This window comes from Salmo salar, chromosome 23 (genome assembly GCF_965601325.2).
Source record: "Salmo salar chromosome 23, fSalSal1, whole genome shotgun sequence".
Lineage (NCBI taxonomy): Eukaryota > Metazoa > Chordata > Actinopteri > Salmoniformes > Salmonidae > Salmo > Salmo salar.
Genome location: NC_138313.1, coordinates 1,002,298 through 1,018,630, shown reverse-complemented (window position 1 = coordinate 1,018,630; position 16,333 = coordinate 1,002,298). Strand labels below are relative to the sequence as shown.

The following is a 16,333-nucleotide window of genomic DNA, read 5'->3' as shown; positions in this document are numbered from 1 at the left end:
CTAACACCTTACAGATCTGTGAACATTGACAGGATGGGGCAATGGGAAGGACTAGGGAGTGAATTAGGACCAGTTAATAGAGAGTGTCCAACTCTGCCTTTCCCAGTTACCATCTCACTCTTCTACAGGGGTGTCTGGTACTAGGGCTGTGTACCACATGGCACCCTATTCCTTATATACTGTAGTGCACTACTTTTGACCAGGGCCTGGGCCCATAGGGCTCTGATCAGAAGTAGTGCACCATATACGGTGCCATTTGGGATGAGGCCTAGGCACCCAGGGAAAAGCTCTTAATGAAGGACATCTCCTCTTCAACTCTATCATAGTTTACCGGTATCTAAATTGAGTTGAATTGTCAGTAATGAAGAGAGCAGGATGTCTTTGTTAACAGATGGTCTTCATCTGGTCCATTTTATCCTCTCCAAATCAAGTTCACATCTGTGTCTAAGTTCCAGTGGTTTCCTGTCTGTATGGCACTCTCATACAATACAATACAGTATTGATCTCTCAATGATCTAGTTCTCTCTCTTGACCCCCCCTTCTCTCTCTCTTGACCCCCCCTTCTCTCTCTCTTGACCCCCCCCTTCTCTCTCTCTTGACCCCCCCTTCTCTCTCTCTTGACCCCCCCTTCTCTCTCTCTCTTGACCCCCCCTTCTCTCTCTCTCTTGACCCCCCCTTCTCTCTCTCTCTTGACCCCCCCTTCTCTCTCTCTCTTGACCCCCCCTTCTCTCTCTCTCGACCCCCCCTTCTCTCTCTCTTGACCCCCCCTTCTCTCTCTTGACCCCCCCCTTCTCTCTCTTGACCCCCCTTCTCGCTCTCTCTTGAGCCCCCCTTCTCGCTCTCTCTTGACCGCCCCTTCTCTCTCTCTCTTGACCCCCCCTTCTCTCTCTCTCTTGACCCCCCCTTCTCTCTCTCTCGACCCCCCCTTCTCTCTCTCTCTTGACCCCCCCTTCTCTCTCTCTCTTGACCCCCTCCTTCACTCTCTCTCTCTCTCTCTCTCTCTCGTGACCCCCTCCTTTACTCTCTCTCTCTCTTGACCCCCTCCTTCTCTCTCTCTCTTGACCCCCTCCTTCTCTCTCTTGACCCCCCCCTTCTCTCTCTCTCTCTTGACCCCCCCCTTCTCTCTCTCTCTTGACCCCCCCCCCTTTCTCTCTTTCTTGTGTGTGGTTTGAGTCCTTCTCTGTGGTGGTGTACAAGAATGGGCTGAATGCAGAGCACTCTTGGGCCGACAGTGTTTCTGTCAAACACAGGCATAATCAAGTGGAACTTTATGAATTTGCAAGATTTCGGCACAAATGAAAATGTGGCACTGACCGTGGATTAATGTTTCATCATTGTCTCAATGAAGAGATTGGCATTCGACTAGCCACGTGTGACATGCACGCTCAGTTTTAAACCTGCTAGACTTAGCGGCAAGTTGGACAAGCAATACTCTATCTATCCACCGTTGTGGATAGATAGAGTATTGAAGCCTGTGCTGGAATGTCAAGCTAACTGAAGATGACTAGCTTTAGAAAACCCTGAGTAACTGCTTTGTAAGATACTCCTCAGGCTGCCCACACTAGAAAAAGTGTCTGAGGAAAAATATTCTTAAATATAGTCCTCAAGTGGCTGATTTCATGGGTCCTAACAAGGTTATCTATGTCCTGTAGCAGCAGTGATAAGTTACCATCGGTGACAGTTTCTCTGGACCACTAACTAACCCTGGCCATCATTAAAACTATCATACTCTAACTATTACTAGCTCTGGGGGCAAGCAAAGCGGAAGGACGTTCTGTGCTTCTTCTCAAACTCAGAGGGGGTTTCCATTATCACACAGGCACACCGCTCACGTAACAGGTTTAGGCCAGGGTGTCGTGGGTGGTTTTTGTTGAACTACTTTCTTTCCTCTTCATAAATTAACTAGGCTATTTTTTATTTAAAAGTTTCAATTTGCTACTAAGAAAAGTCAGTCGAACCCTCTCCCGCTAGGATGAACGATATGCATCTTGTACCGATCTATTGATACGTATGCTGTATCTTTAATTTGAGCCAGTTTCACACAGCAGGAAAAATAATCCTGCAGCAACAGGAAATGTGAATTGTTATGTGGATTATAATTCATACTTTTTTGTAGGCGTTGATGCATTTTTCTTTACGGCAAAACAATTCTGACATTTTAAAGTGGAAATTAGAAACTTTTTAAACCTTGAATACAGTGCAAGTTTGCATTTCCTTCTGTGCAGGAAAATTCCTGCTATAACCGGATGATTAAATTAAGATACGGCATCTGTAGGACAGGCGGCTGTCAGTTACAAAGTGAGCGATGACGGGGAACACTGCTGGTTTGACAGTTTGCTGTCTGTGCCGCCTCCCAGTATATGTGTGATTTGTGTGTGCTGAGGTTGGTTGCAGTCAAATTTCTTTACACGGAGGAGAGAGCATGATGCTTCTTCATTGTCTCTCTGATTGAATTTGCACGTCCCATGTAATGTAAGTGGTAACGATGAGTCGAAATACACTAAACAATAATTAGGCTTTCTGGCACATTCATTTATTTTCTTTTGCGTGTTTCATATTCCCAGCCATGGAGTCGTGATGCGTAGGCCATTGACTGTGCTTTAATTGATGACGAAACAGCAAGTGTTGACTAGTTTATAAAAGGTGTCGAACTGACTGAATAAAGTCGCTCTTATATCCCTTTGCCATTAATAAATCATACAACGTAGTTATACACTGAGTGTACAAAACATTAGTAACACCTGTGCTCTCCATGACATACTGACCAGGTGAATCCAGGTGAAAGCTATAATCCCTTATTGATGTCACCTGTTAAATCCACTTCAATCAGAGTAGATTTTTTATATAAATATTTTTTTACCTTCTACTTAAACCTGTTGAGGACAGACGTTCCACTAGCGGAACCCCTAGCCAACAGCCAATGGCATCGCACGGCGCGAAATACAAAACCAACTAAAATACCACAATTCAATTTTATCAAACAATCAACTATTTTACACCATTTTAAAGATAAGACTCTCGTTAATCTAACCACATTGTCCGATTTCAAAAAGGCTTTACAGCGAAAGCAGAACATTAGATTATGTTAGAGTACATAGACCCAAATAATCACACAGCCATTTTCCAAGCAAGCATATATGTCACATAAACCCAAACCACAGCTAAATGCTGCACTAACCTTTGATCTTCATCAGATGACACTCCTAGGACATTATGTTATACAATACATGCATGTTTTGTTCAATCAAGTTCATATTTATATCAAAAACCAGCTTTTTACATTAGCATGTGATGTTCAGAACTAGCATACCCACCGAAAACTTCCGGTGAATTTACTAAATTACTCATGATAAACGTTCACAAAATACATAATTATTTTACGAATTATAGATACAGAACTCCTTTATGTAATCGCTATGTCCGATTTTATAATAGCTTTTCGGTGAAAGCACATTTTGCAATATTCTGAGTACATAGCTCGGCCATCACAGGCTAGCTAATTTCACACCCACCAAGTTTGGGGCTCACTAAACTCAGAATTACTATTAGAAAAATTGGATTACCTTTCTACCTTTGTACTTCAACAACAAATGTTGTTTTGGTTCCAAATAATCCATAGTTATATTCAAATAGCTCCGTTTTGTTTGTGCGTTTAGGTAACTATCCAAAGGGTGACGCGCGAGCACATTTCGTGACCAAAAAAAATCAAAATATTCCATTACTGTACTTAGAAGCATGTCGAATGCTGTTTAAAATCAATTTTTATGCTATTTTTCTCATAAAATAGCGATAATATTCCAACCGGGCAATGTTGTATTCATTCAAAGGCTGAAAGAAAAAAATGTAGAGGTCTCGTGACCGCGCATCTCCAGTCTCACTGTCCCCAGGCTGCCCAGAGACAGCAGACACCCCATTCCACTTTCTGGCGGCTTTAGAGAGCCAATGGGAGCCTTAGAAAGTGTCACGTTACAGCACAGATGCTGTATTTTTGATAGAGATGCAACAGAAGGACAACAAATTGTCAAACAGGGCACTTCCTGTATGGAATCTTCTCAGGTTTTGGCCTGCCATATGAGTTCTGTTATACTCAGACACCATTCAAACAGTTTTAGAAACTTTAGAGTGTTTTCTATCCAAATCTACTAATTATATGCATATTCCCGTTTCTGGGCAAGAGTAGTAACCAGTTTAAATCGGGTACGTGTTTTTTATCCGGCCGTGCAAATACTGCCCCCTAGCCCCAATAGGTTAAGCAATATTTTACTCCTGAACTTATTTAGGCTTGCCATAACAAGGGGGTTGAATACTTATTGACTCAAGACATTTCAGATTTTCTTTTTTTTTTTTTATTAATTTGTAAACATTTCTAAAAACACAATTCCACTTCGACATTATGGGATATTGTGTGTAGGCCAATACCAACTTTTTTGTGTGTTTTAATAAAATACACAATTTGAAGAACAACGTCGTTGTGGCAATTCACATGTTGCGGTAATACTGTAATTAAGACTTTAATCTCAAGAGAAGACCGGTTTAATGTCTTTAAGGTTTAAAAAAGAAAAAATCCTGATCATGTGATATCCATTATAACTAACAGTAAACTGAATTTGTGGACTACAGGAAAAGGAGGGCCAAACACGCCCCCATTCACAACGATGGGGCTGTAGTGAAGCGGGTCGAGAGTTTCAAGTTCCTTGGTGTCCACATCACCAACAAACTATCATGGTCCAAACAAACCAAGAAAGTTGTGAAGAGTGTTGGACTAGCGTTGGACTAGTAACTGAAAGGTTGCAAGTTTGAATCCCCGAGCTGACAAGGTACAGATCTGTCGTTCTGCCCCTGAACAAGGCAGTTCCTAGGCCATCATTGAAAATAAGAATTTGTTCTTAACTGACTTGCCTAGTTAAATAGAGGTAAAATAAAGAGGGCACGACAATGCCTTTTCCCCCTTAGAGACTGAAAAGATTTGGCATGGGTCCCCAGATCCTCAAAAAGTTTTACAGCTGCACCATTGAGAGCATCCTAACTGGTTGCATCACCGCCTGGTATGGCAACTGCTCGGCATCCGACCGTAAGGCGCTACAGAGGTTAGTACGTACAGCCCAGTATGCACTACCCTCCCGAGTGGCGCAGCGGTCTAAGACACTGCATCTCAGTGCTAGAGGCGTCACTCCCAATTAAACCCTAACAAGCCGTTACTGGGAGTCCCATAGGGTGGCGCACAATTGGCCCAGCGTTGTCTGGGTTAGGGTTTGGCCAGGGTAGGCCGTCATAAGAATTTGTTCTTAACTGACTTGCCTAGTTTAAATAAAGGTTCAATTAAAACATCTAAAATACAATCACCTGGGGGTAAGCGTCCTGCCATCCAGGACCTATATACTAGGCATGTCAGAGGAAGCCCCAAAAAATTGACAAAGACTCCAGTCACCCAAGTCATAGACTGTTCTCTCTGCTACCGCATGGCAAGCAGTACCGGTCCGCCACGTCTAGGTCCAAAAGGCTCTGTAACAGCTTCTACCCCTAATTAATCAAATGGCCACCCGGACACTGAGGGATGGCCAATCCTCTTCTGGCTGTGCTGGGTGGAGATTCTAAGAGTACATGGCCATTAACGCCAGATCATTCTTCAAGATGTTCAAATGTTCATAAATGTCCAGCAGGGTCAAATAATAATCTGTGGTTGTAGAGGGTACAACAGGTCAGCACCTGAGGAGTGGGGATGCATACTTAATACAGGAGAATTACACCAGATAGGACAGTCTGACCCTAGCCCACCAGCACATAGACTATTGCAGCATAGATACTGTAGACTGAGACAGGAGGGGTTGGGGGACAATGTGGCCCTGTCTGACGATACCCCCAGACAGGGCCAACCAGGCAGGATATAACCCCACCCACTTTGACAAAGCACAGCCCCCACACCACTAGAGGGATATCAACAGACCAACTTACTACACTGAGACAAGGATGAGGAAAGCCCACAAAGATGTCCCCCACCGCAAGAGCTCGAGGGGGCGCAAATCGGACAGGAAGATCACGTCAGTGACTCAAACCACTCAAGTATAGCGGAAAAAATGCCTGGCATGACGTGACACACCCCTCCTAGGGATGACATGGGAGAGCACTAGTAAGCCAGTGACTCAGCACCTGTAATAGGGTCAGAGGCAGAGAATCCCAGTGGAAGGAGGGGAGCCGGCCAGGCAGAGACGGCAAGGGTGGTTCGGCACTCCAGTGCCTTGCCGTTCACCTTCGCACCCGTGGGCCAGACTACACTCAATCATAGAACATGGATAAGCAGACTGTTCCATAAAAATTGAGCTCTATAGGAGAAAGCTTTGCCACCAGCTGTTTGCTTAGAAATTGTAGGAACACTAAGGAGGCTTGCGTCTTGTGTAGGTATGTACGACAGGACCAAATCAGAGAGATGGGTAGGAGCAAGTCCATGTAATGGTTTGTAGGTTAGCACTAAAACCTTGAAATCAGCCCTAGCCTTAAACAGGAAGCCAGCACTGGAGTAATATGATCAAATTTTGGGTTGTAGTCGATAGACGTAATATAAACTAGCCTTTAGTCTGGAAATCTTTGGTTGTTTAGTACACAGTACTCACTATGTTTAGCACATGGTCTCACATATGAATCCTTAAAGAGATGGGTGGGGCTAAGGCTTAAGAGGGTGTGAACGATGGTGAATGGGTGTAGACAAAGAAGATCTCTCCAGTAGGTGTACCAAAACATTCAAGGGGCATTTTCTCAAATGTGGGGTTTCAAGTTTATCAACTTTCAAAGCAGAACTACTTTCCCATTGTTCCTCAACTGCAGTGTATGATATACCATTTTCTAGCTTTGAGTCTCTACTTTTATCCAATTTAAAAAACACCATTTCAAATTTTTCTAAATAAGACCGAATCAAGCCAGTCCCTCACATATGATACATTTTTTGGGTTCAATCCAAGCTGTATTTAGCACTAACTGAAGTTTATTTAGTGCTCTATCCAGGCAGCCTGAGAAGTCTAATCTAGAAGTGACAAAAGCATGGCTTAGATTTTCTGGATCCTCTCCATCCTCTTTCTTTCTATCTTTCTTTATCTCTCGCTGTCTTTCTTTCTCTCTTCCTCTCTCTATCTCGGTCCTCTTTGGGGGATTTACTGAGTGACATGATAATCAATTCAAATTCTGAGCGTATCACACAACTATCGAGGCGGAAAAGTGTTTATGGTACACCACGGAAATAATTCCCCCTAACCCGAGGTAGTAGGAACATATGTCCGTTCATTGTAATAGCTAGCCAGCGTAACTCTGCTATCCGTCCTGTAACATGATATGCACTGTACACTGTCTTCAAATAGAAAAAGTAAGGACACGCCATCAAAGGCAGTTGATGTCGGGGTTGTACAGAACACTATCCCAGTAAAAAGTACAAGCACAGTCTTTTCCGTATCAATGGCAATGATGCAGAACGCTACGACTATTGTAAAGCACTAGAGGAGATTGTTGAACCCATCTCTGTGGGAGATGGCTAGCCAATGGCAGTTTGAGAAAAGTGTCAAACTCTTCTTAGACGATACTACAAAAGCGGCTGTGAATTGGAAAGAATAGGCAGTTTATTTTGAGAAAGAAAATATCTATGTTGCACGAGCTAACCAAGTTCTATTTGTTGCACACAAAAACAATACTGGCCCCGGATGTAGCACACTTATGGGGACGTTCTAAGGGTTGCGCTAGATGGTGATGGACAGAGATGAGCCAATTAAAACCAGCCATTGTTTCGTCCTCTCCTGCCATAGGCTTCCAGTCAAGTCCCGTTCTGAGGCTCTTGGAAACCAGACGGTTCGACAGAGCGAGATTAACTAGGAGAGAGAATAAAGGAGACGGCATCGGTCAAAATCGTGATTTATGACCCTATGCGTCTGATTTATGACCCTATGTCCGGCTGGTTCGTACATGCCCAAATAAGGGCATCCGGTCTGGACATCCTGGCGGGAAGGTGTCACGTGGTTAGGGTCATATAGTTTTATCCTGTTCTGTCACGTGTTAGAGTGTGTGTTATATCTATATTGCATCTCTTTGAAGTTGTCATGATGATTGATGTGTAGGGCCCTCATTGAACTGGGGGGGTTGTGTTTGAACATTTCAAAGAGGATGACCCCACACCCCCCTATTTTATTGCTCTTAGGGTTGTTGTCTATGAATTAGGAATGTCCGGGGGGTTATGTGTTGGAGGCAGACGTCTTATAAATACGCCCCAGACACACATGCGGCCCCAGAACACTAAACAAGATTTTAAAAATAAACATGGATTTTGGTAAAGCAGTGATGACCGTAACAACGGAAGCAGGACCTCGGTTGAAACAGAGAAAAGACCCAGTATAAAGCAACAATATACGACGCGCCAAAAAAGCGGTTTATATGTGTGTGTAGAACCCAAATACCTCCCGCAACTGCACTGAAAGATCAAGTGATGATGTCTAATGGACAGCACTGGGGGTATCAGTTTGATTACCCGGCCCGTAGAGTGAAACTCTATACTGTAGCCGAAGGTGGAGAATATACAGACCAGACTTTAGGAGTGGACTATGGGGTTGAAGACTGGGCGGTTTTTCGCAAGGTTTTGTGTCCCGAACTGAGAGTTATCACCAAGGGGTATAGCTTGTTCACGGGCTACGAGACCCGTTGGGAAGGTACCCCAGACTCCTCAGGAAGAGTATTTCACAGGGTGAAAATACAGAGAAAGAATGGACTTCCATGTGGCTGCGTGGAGTTCTATATCAGCAACGAGGAAACCCGCAACCAAAACATTCGTGATGGTGGCCTGACTGGGGATTTCAGGTTGCGCATGCTTATTCCTTTTAAAAGTTGGGATCTAATGGAATTGAGCATGTTAGAGTTGTTGGACGTTCTTTTTGTACAGAGCCAACAGTGGCAGAGCATTGTTCGGCTAAGGAAGTGCATAATATATACGAATCCTGAGGATTATGATTCAAAGGAATCCCAAGAAGGCTCATCCTCAGAAGGGTCAGCCCCGAAGAAAACTAAGTACGCGGCTGCGTTAACCACGCCCTGACCCCACCCAAAGGCCTGGTTCTACAATAAAAGGAGGTCCGTTAAAGCCTCCACTTCTTCATTTCAGCATATACCATGGATATTCCTACAACATACCTGGACTCTGATACGTCATGGGGGCCAGACCCTAAGGACTGTATGCCTCGCAGCCAACCATTCTACTCCCCCCAGCCAAGACCCTCGACACCCCCTACATGTCCACAGCCTGAGGATGTGTTTGATGGGGTGGTCAGTACTATTTTTTTGGATACCATCAATGCCTCTGTAGCCACACTTTTAAACATGGTGATTGGAGAGTATATACGTGAAAAATGCATCGGTTGTGAGATCAATCACCCCAGCCAGCGCCGGCATCCGTGTTTATACGAGCCCCCAAAATACTACTTCTTCAACCATTTTGAGGAGCTGGTGAAAAGACTGTGGTCCTGCAGGTTTATACCTGCGCTGGTCAGAGCCCTGGAGTCTATGGGTCTTGTGCCTTCTATTCCCAGAGTTTACGGGGTAACCGAGGCTTTCCTACATGAACTGAAGGAGGCGATCTACATCCACGAGAAACTCAAAGAAATCCGACACACCCTGGTGGACGACAACAAATACCGGGAAGCTGTGGTGGAGGACGTGATGACTTTCTGGCTCAACAAAACCCCAGAGACCGAGTGACAATACCTATTGGTTATTTAGATGTAAAGCAATGGGGAACTATATACATACGTTGTTAGAGAGAATAAATACGTTTTTTCTTTTGAGAGAACTTACAAATGTGATGCATCAAATTATTGAAAATAAAGTGAACAATGTAACATTCTACACAACCCATAATACCTGGGCTAATGTAGAGCGTGTGCTAAAAATGGAGCAAATCATGAATCATGTACGACATACGGGCGAGAGTATGCAATGGACACAACTGGTCTCCTGTCTTGTGGATGATTCTGAAGAACTAGAAACAAACTTGTCTAAGATTTTTGTTTATTTGTTTGAAACACCGTTTAATTGTAACATGTATCACATGTGTTGTTTATATACTTATATATCTGATGTGTGTGTTTTCAAAATTCAGTGACAAAAGCCTGTAAATCTAAACCAAATATACAGGGTGTTGCATGCTGGGATCATTGAGAAAACGGGGACAAGTATCCTGCAACGAATCCTAAATTGTCTGTATATGTAATACATGATGTTTGCAAAAATAAAAATACAAACTTTTTTTTTTTTTAAATGAAACTGAAATGTTGTCGTTATTTGAAAGTGGCTCATTAACGTTATTGTACCTCAGAGAGGCAGGAAGGATGGCGGAGCAGATGTTGAAAAACGTGTATTACACCCCCTCTAACCCTGGGTCTTATGGGGGTAAGGAGCGTTTACAGAGAGCTTTGGCCGAGGGAACAGGTAGCCGGTTAGGCGTTGCTCAAGTGGATGATTGGTTAGCCGTGCAGGATGCTTATACTCTGCATAAACCTGTACGAAAACAATTTCCAAGAAATAGAGTTTTTTTCGACTCATGCCCTGTCCCAGTTTCAGGCGGATCTATGTGACATGCAGGCCCATGCAGATAAAAATGATGGAAATCGATACATGCTAACGGTTATAGATATTTTCTCTAAAATGGCCTTTGTAAGGGTCTTAAGAAATAAGAGTGGGGCAGAGGTGACCAGGGCCTTTGAATCTATCTTGAAGGATGGAGGAGTCCCCAAGAAAGTGCAGACTGATGGCGGAAAATAATTTTTTAATAATACTTTTCAGAAACTCATGAAGAAGCATAATATAGTACATTTTGCTACTGGCTCGGATTTGAAAGCTTCAGTTGTCGAACGCTTTAACCGCACTCTGAAGGAGCGGATGTGGAGATATTTTACAGCTCACAACACGCATAGATATATCGATATAGTTCAAGATTTAGTAAAGAGTTACAACTACAGCTACCATAAGAGTATAAGGATGAAGCCCGCAGAGGTCTCTTCTGAAAACTCTTTTCAAGTCTTTAAAAATCTGTATGGTTTGTTCCCCCTTCGCCGTAAGAAAAAAATTGATTTTAAATTCATAGTGGTGGACATGGTATGTATATCAAAGTTGAGGGGTGTTTTCGACAAGAAATATGAGCAAGGTTATAGTGACGAAGTGTTCACCGTTACCGAATGTCTACCTCGCATACCCCCTGTCTACAAATTAAAAGATTATGACGGGGAGCTTATAGAGGGATCGTTTTACGAGAAGGAGCTACAGAAGGTACAGGTGGTTAAAGACAAAGTCTTTCACGTGGAGGAAATTCTAGATCATAAGAGAGAAAGGGGCAAAAAATGGGTCTTGGTCCGTTGGAAAAACTGGCCCCAAAAGTTTAACAGTTGGGTTTTAGAGCAAGATGTGGTGGAGGCAACGGGGGGTTAACTTAAACCCTCAGGCATGATAAATACATCGTCATTCGCGTGTACACAGGAGTGCATCATGGAACATAGCGGCTTCTACCTGACCCTCCCCAGTAATGCGTCTGCACACATATATAGTAAGAACCAAAGTTCTAATTATACAACCAACTTTCCAAAGCCTATAGAGTTATCCGAGGCCTGGGAAGTAGGTCTCAGCGAGATTACATACCCCCACAGCTGGTATAATATCAAAGAGAAGGACCGGGATTTTTATTGCAAAAGGATATCGGAACCTGTGAAACTTATAAAGATTAAAAAAGGGTTCTATAGAACCGTCGACAGGATCGTCTGAGTTGAATGAACTCCTAACCCAGAACAATACGGAAATACTCTTGAGCTACAACCCTATTCATAAACGTGTACAAATCTCAGGGACTGCGGATAGGGGTATAAAGACCACCGGTAATTTAGCCTACATGTTGGGGCTGGTTCCCAATAAATGGACGTATGTGAAAGATAAATTAACCCCATTCCCTGCGGATATACATGCAGGGTTTTACAACATATTTGTGTATACCGACATCATATCATATCAGAGGGTAGGAGACAGTTGTGTGCCCCTCCTGAGAACAGTTCATATAGAGGGAAAGGATGGAGGGATAGTCACTGTCATCTACGACAAGCCACACTACGTACCTGTAAGCAAGAAATATATTGAGAACATTCTGGTTGAGCTTAAAACGGATCAGAACGAAAACATCGAATTTACTTATGGTAAAACGATTGTAAAACTCCACTTTAGGCCCTCCAAAGCCTCTCTACATATATAATATCTTATTAGTATTATATATTATAATTTTTATATAGTTTTGGAATTTTTTTTATAAACATAATACAAAATAAATTAAAAATGGTTATGGAACAAAACCACCATCTCGACCCTAACCGCTACGTCTCATACTATGTTGATCAAGTGGGTAATGGGTTACCCGGCTATCATGGATCCCCGACCATGTACGGTTCGGGGATAGGCGGTATATTTCGTAACCTCTTTAGGATGGTTTTACCGTTTTATGAAGAGAGGCCTCAGCATAGCCAAACCGCATTTAAAATCAGCGGCTAAAAATATAGTAAGTGAGGTTGTAGCCAATGCTATGAACCGAAGGGCGTCACCAGATGCCGAGCATCAAGAAGGCTCGGGGCTTATGATGTTGTCTCGAAGACCAAAAAAGAGACCTCCAGGTATAAGGCGCAGGCCTGCCCCTAAAAAGCAGAGGTTAACCGTTAAAAGAAACTCAGTAAGTCAAAGACGTGGTAAAGTGAGGAGGTCTGGACCTAAAACGACAAAAAGAATACTCGGAAGTATTTTCTAAAAGAACCAAGAAACATGGCTCTTTTACACCGCATGTCCTCTGAAGCTATAAAGACTGAGCTCGATCTTTTCACGGCCCCCTTAACCCAACATTCAATAGATAGGTCCAGTTATGTGGAGATAGCCCCACTCTCTGCCATTACTGACAACGGTCCTATAGAATTTTTCATACCAGGCCACGGTGACAACTATCTGTACCTCAACAACACCTTGGTGCATTTACGTCTAAAAGTGACCAAAAGAGATGGTACTAATATTGCAAACGATGCCAAAGTGAGTCTCATTAATTACCCCTTGGCCACCATCTTCTCCCAAGTGGATGTGACTTTGGGTGAACGTCTAATCAGTCAAAGCAGTGCCACATACCCCTATAGGGCCATCATGGAGTGTTTACTCAACTACTCCGAAGACACTCTCAAGACACAATTCAGCGCCGGGCTGTTTAGCAAGGATACTGCAGGAGTCTCTATGGAATCGATAGACCCTTCCACCGGTGCAAACAAAGGACTGGAGGCACGCGCTCGCTACTGTGTCGAATCTCGAGAGTTTCATCTGCTAGGGCCTATACACTCTGACATTTTCTTTCAAGAACGTTTACTCTTAAATTCGGTTGATTTAAGACTCAAATTAACCAGGGCCAAGGATGAGTTTTGTCTGATGTCTGCCCAAGACGGGGACTTTAGTTTAAAAGTGTTGGGTGCAACGCTTTTTATTAAAAAAGTGTCTATCTCCGGCAGTTCGTCTGGGTCACAGACAGGCTTTGATGAAAGGAAATGCCCTATACCCTCTCCAAAGAATTACCATGAAAACCTTTAGCATACCTGTGGGCAGTAGAATCTGCAGTCAGGAAAACCTTTTTCTAGGCCCTTTACCCCGCTATGTGGTTATAGGTTTGGTTGATCACGCCTCTAATACGGGCAGCTTACATAAAAACCCATTTAATTTTCAACACTTCAATGCAGAGTATGTAGCTCTCTGTCAGGACGGACGTCAGGTCCCTGCTAAGGCTTTCCAACCGCAATTTAATAACATATCTGTGCGAGAATTTTACAATCTATTCCTGGCTACCGGGAGGCATCTAAAAGATCTCTCTTTACCCATTGACAGAAATGATTGTGCAGAGGGTTACACATTGTATGCTTTCAATTTATCCCCTGATGATGACACCTCTGGAAATCTGTCTGTGGTGTCCCAAGGCAACCTCAGGCTGGAAATGCGTTTCCGTACACCTTTAGCCTGTACAGTTAGCATGATTGTTTATGCGTGCTCTGATTCAATATTGGAAGTGAATGCCCGAAGACAGGTCTTAGTGGATTATTATTAAGGACTGTTGAGCAAAGACATGAATACCCAAGAGTTGGAAGGGCTCATGACCCGCTTGATTGGAAAACTATTTTATGGAGTGTGGGCTTGTGATGAATTACCTATTGAGAAATGGCCTGAGCGGCCTGCCATGTTTATTGTCAATACCCATCCTAAACACATGCCAGGTGAACACTGGCTAGCTGTGACACTAGAAGATGAAGGAGGAAGAAAAATCTCAACTTTTTTTGATTCCTACGGCTTTCCCCCTGGTTTTTCACATTTTCCCAAATCTATTAAAGATTTTTTGACCAAAAACGGATCAAAGATCTACTACAGCATCAAACAAGTGCAAGATAACCTTTCCACTAAATGTGGTCAACACTGTGTATTCTACCTGTGCCAAAGAGCCCGTGGAGTTTCTTTTGAAGATGTTATGTCTCTTTATAATGATGATTTAAGAAGTAATGATAGCGTCGTAGATTGTTTTGTTAGAAAATATCAAAAGTGTTCAAATATGTGTCCTTTAAGACCGTGTAATCAAGGCGTATGCTCACGTCAAATGTTTCAAGAATGCCACAAATGTTAAATTGCTTAATTTTTCTAATAAAACTTTATTGAATTTAATCATAGTCGTTCAAAAGTCATTCAAAATTCATTCAAAAGTCATTCAAAATTCCTTCAAAAGTCTAACCACCCTGAGAGATCGGGATTAGGAAAAGGTCCGGAGGCATTCATGGGGCTAAATGAGTCATCATCATCCCCTTCATAGGGGGGAGGGTTTGTTGGGACATCTTTAGGGGTGCTGTAGCTCGGTGAAGGGTTTTGTTTTAAAGCTTGAATCTGTTGACGAAGCTTATGGTTAGGTACCCCCCGAGAGGGGAATGTTGAGGATTGCCAGGGCCTTAAGAAACTGAGGCCACCCTGGTGGTCTTCTGTCATCAGCAACCTTGTGGGCTGTCGTGGTACTTTTAAGCAAGTCAAACATATGTGAACCCTTGACAACAGAGCCCTGAAGGATAAACTCTCCTTTGTCATTCCAAGTAGCGGTCCCCTTTGAGTCTTTTAGCTTGTTCATAATGTATCTAGCATTTTTCCTGTTACGTGCCGGAACATGTGTCAACATGTCATGCATAACATTATCTTCAACAGGCATATGATCTTCAGCCGGTAAGATCGCAGGTACAGGCATTACCGGGGGATGGCTCTCTCTAAGCGCGTCATCTTTTAAAGGTTCAGTTAGGGAAAGCGTTAAATGGTTGGTATCTCTCTCACCTTGTTTTACCAAGGTCAAATACCTTTGCAAGAGGTTTGTGTATTTTTTTACCTTATCATAGGGGTTCAATCCTTTTCGGTTCAAAACATCCTTCATGGCCGTATCCAAATCATTTTCCGCTGTTTGTCTGATATTTTCAGGACCCTGCATTTGTTTTTTAAGTCTATCCAACTCTTGTTGAGGCACCAAGTACATTTTATTTGCCATCACACTCTGTGTTCAACCCCCACGCCTGGCAGCAATAAGGCTGGTGATGAAGGGTACTGCTATAGTTAGCAGCGGCAGAAGAAAACCCCCAGACTGTTGTAGGCTATGTCTTTTCTTTCGAAGACTGGCTCTTTTATTGGCAAAGAGTTTGATCGCGGTTTTTTGTCTCTTTAATTTTTTTTATTGGGTCAGGGTGAGTGGAATGCGCCCTTTGAGAAGATTCAAAGCAATCTCACATAGGGATAATATGAGATCTGAAGAACAGTGATCCAAGATGGCCTTCCGTTCTTTAGCTGTAGCCCCAACTAGGCTTCTCAAGAGGGGCAGGTTTCTTTTTAAACGCAGAGACATAGCGGTTACTTTTTAGGAATGTACACCGCCGGCCACTCCCACGGGAACAGGCCTGTTCGGAGCCTCAGGTGTTCTGGAGTATTTGCTTTTAAAGCCACGATTAAATAAGAAAATGGCTCTTTGGTAGCGTCCTCATAGCTATCCATAAAGTAGGATTTCCTTCCCGGGTACATCTGCTGAGCTAGAGTGTTAATTTGTAGTTTGTCTCTAGGGTTTTTGAACAAAACCATGTAATTGGCGTTCAAACTGATGGTACGGCTGGTTTTACCTTGGTGAAACACATTTTGCACCAAGTAAAGCACAGACAGGTTTCTATGATGAGTAGATTGGGTAAATGCTCGTGCAATTTCAGGATGTTCGCTACCTGCAAATAGCATATCGTCCAAAACCAGCAGATTGTTT

The 16,333-nt window shown here is 43.2% G+C and overlaps 1 protein-coding gene across 1 annotated transcript in view; it reads left to right on the top strand.

Moving 5' to 3' along the window:
* The window catches only part of LOC106583874 (carnitine O-palmitoyltransferase 1, liver isoform), a 41,332-nt gene that overhangs the window by 4,869 nt on the left and 20,130 nt on the right, over positions 1-16,333 (top strand). The window lies entirely within an intron of this gene.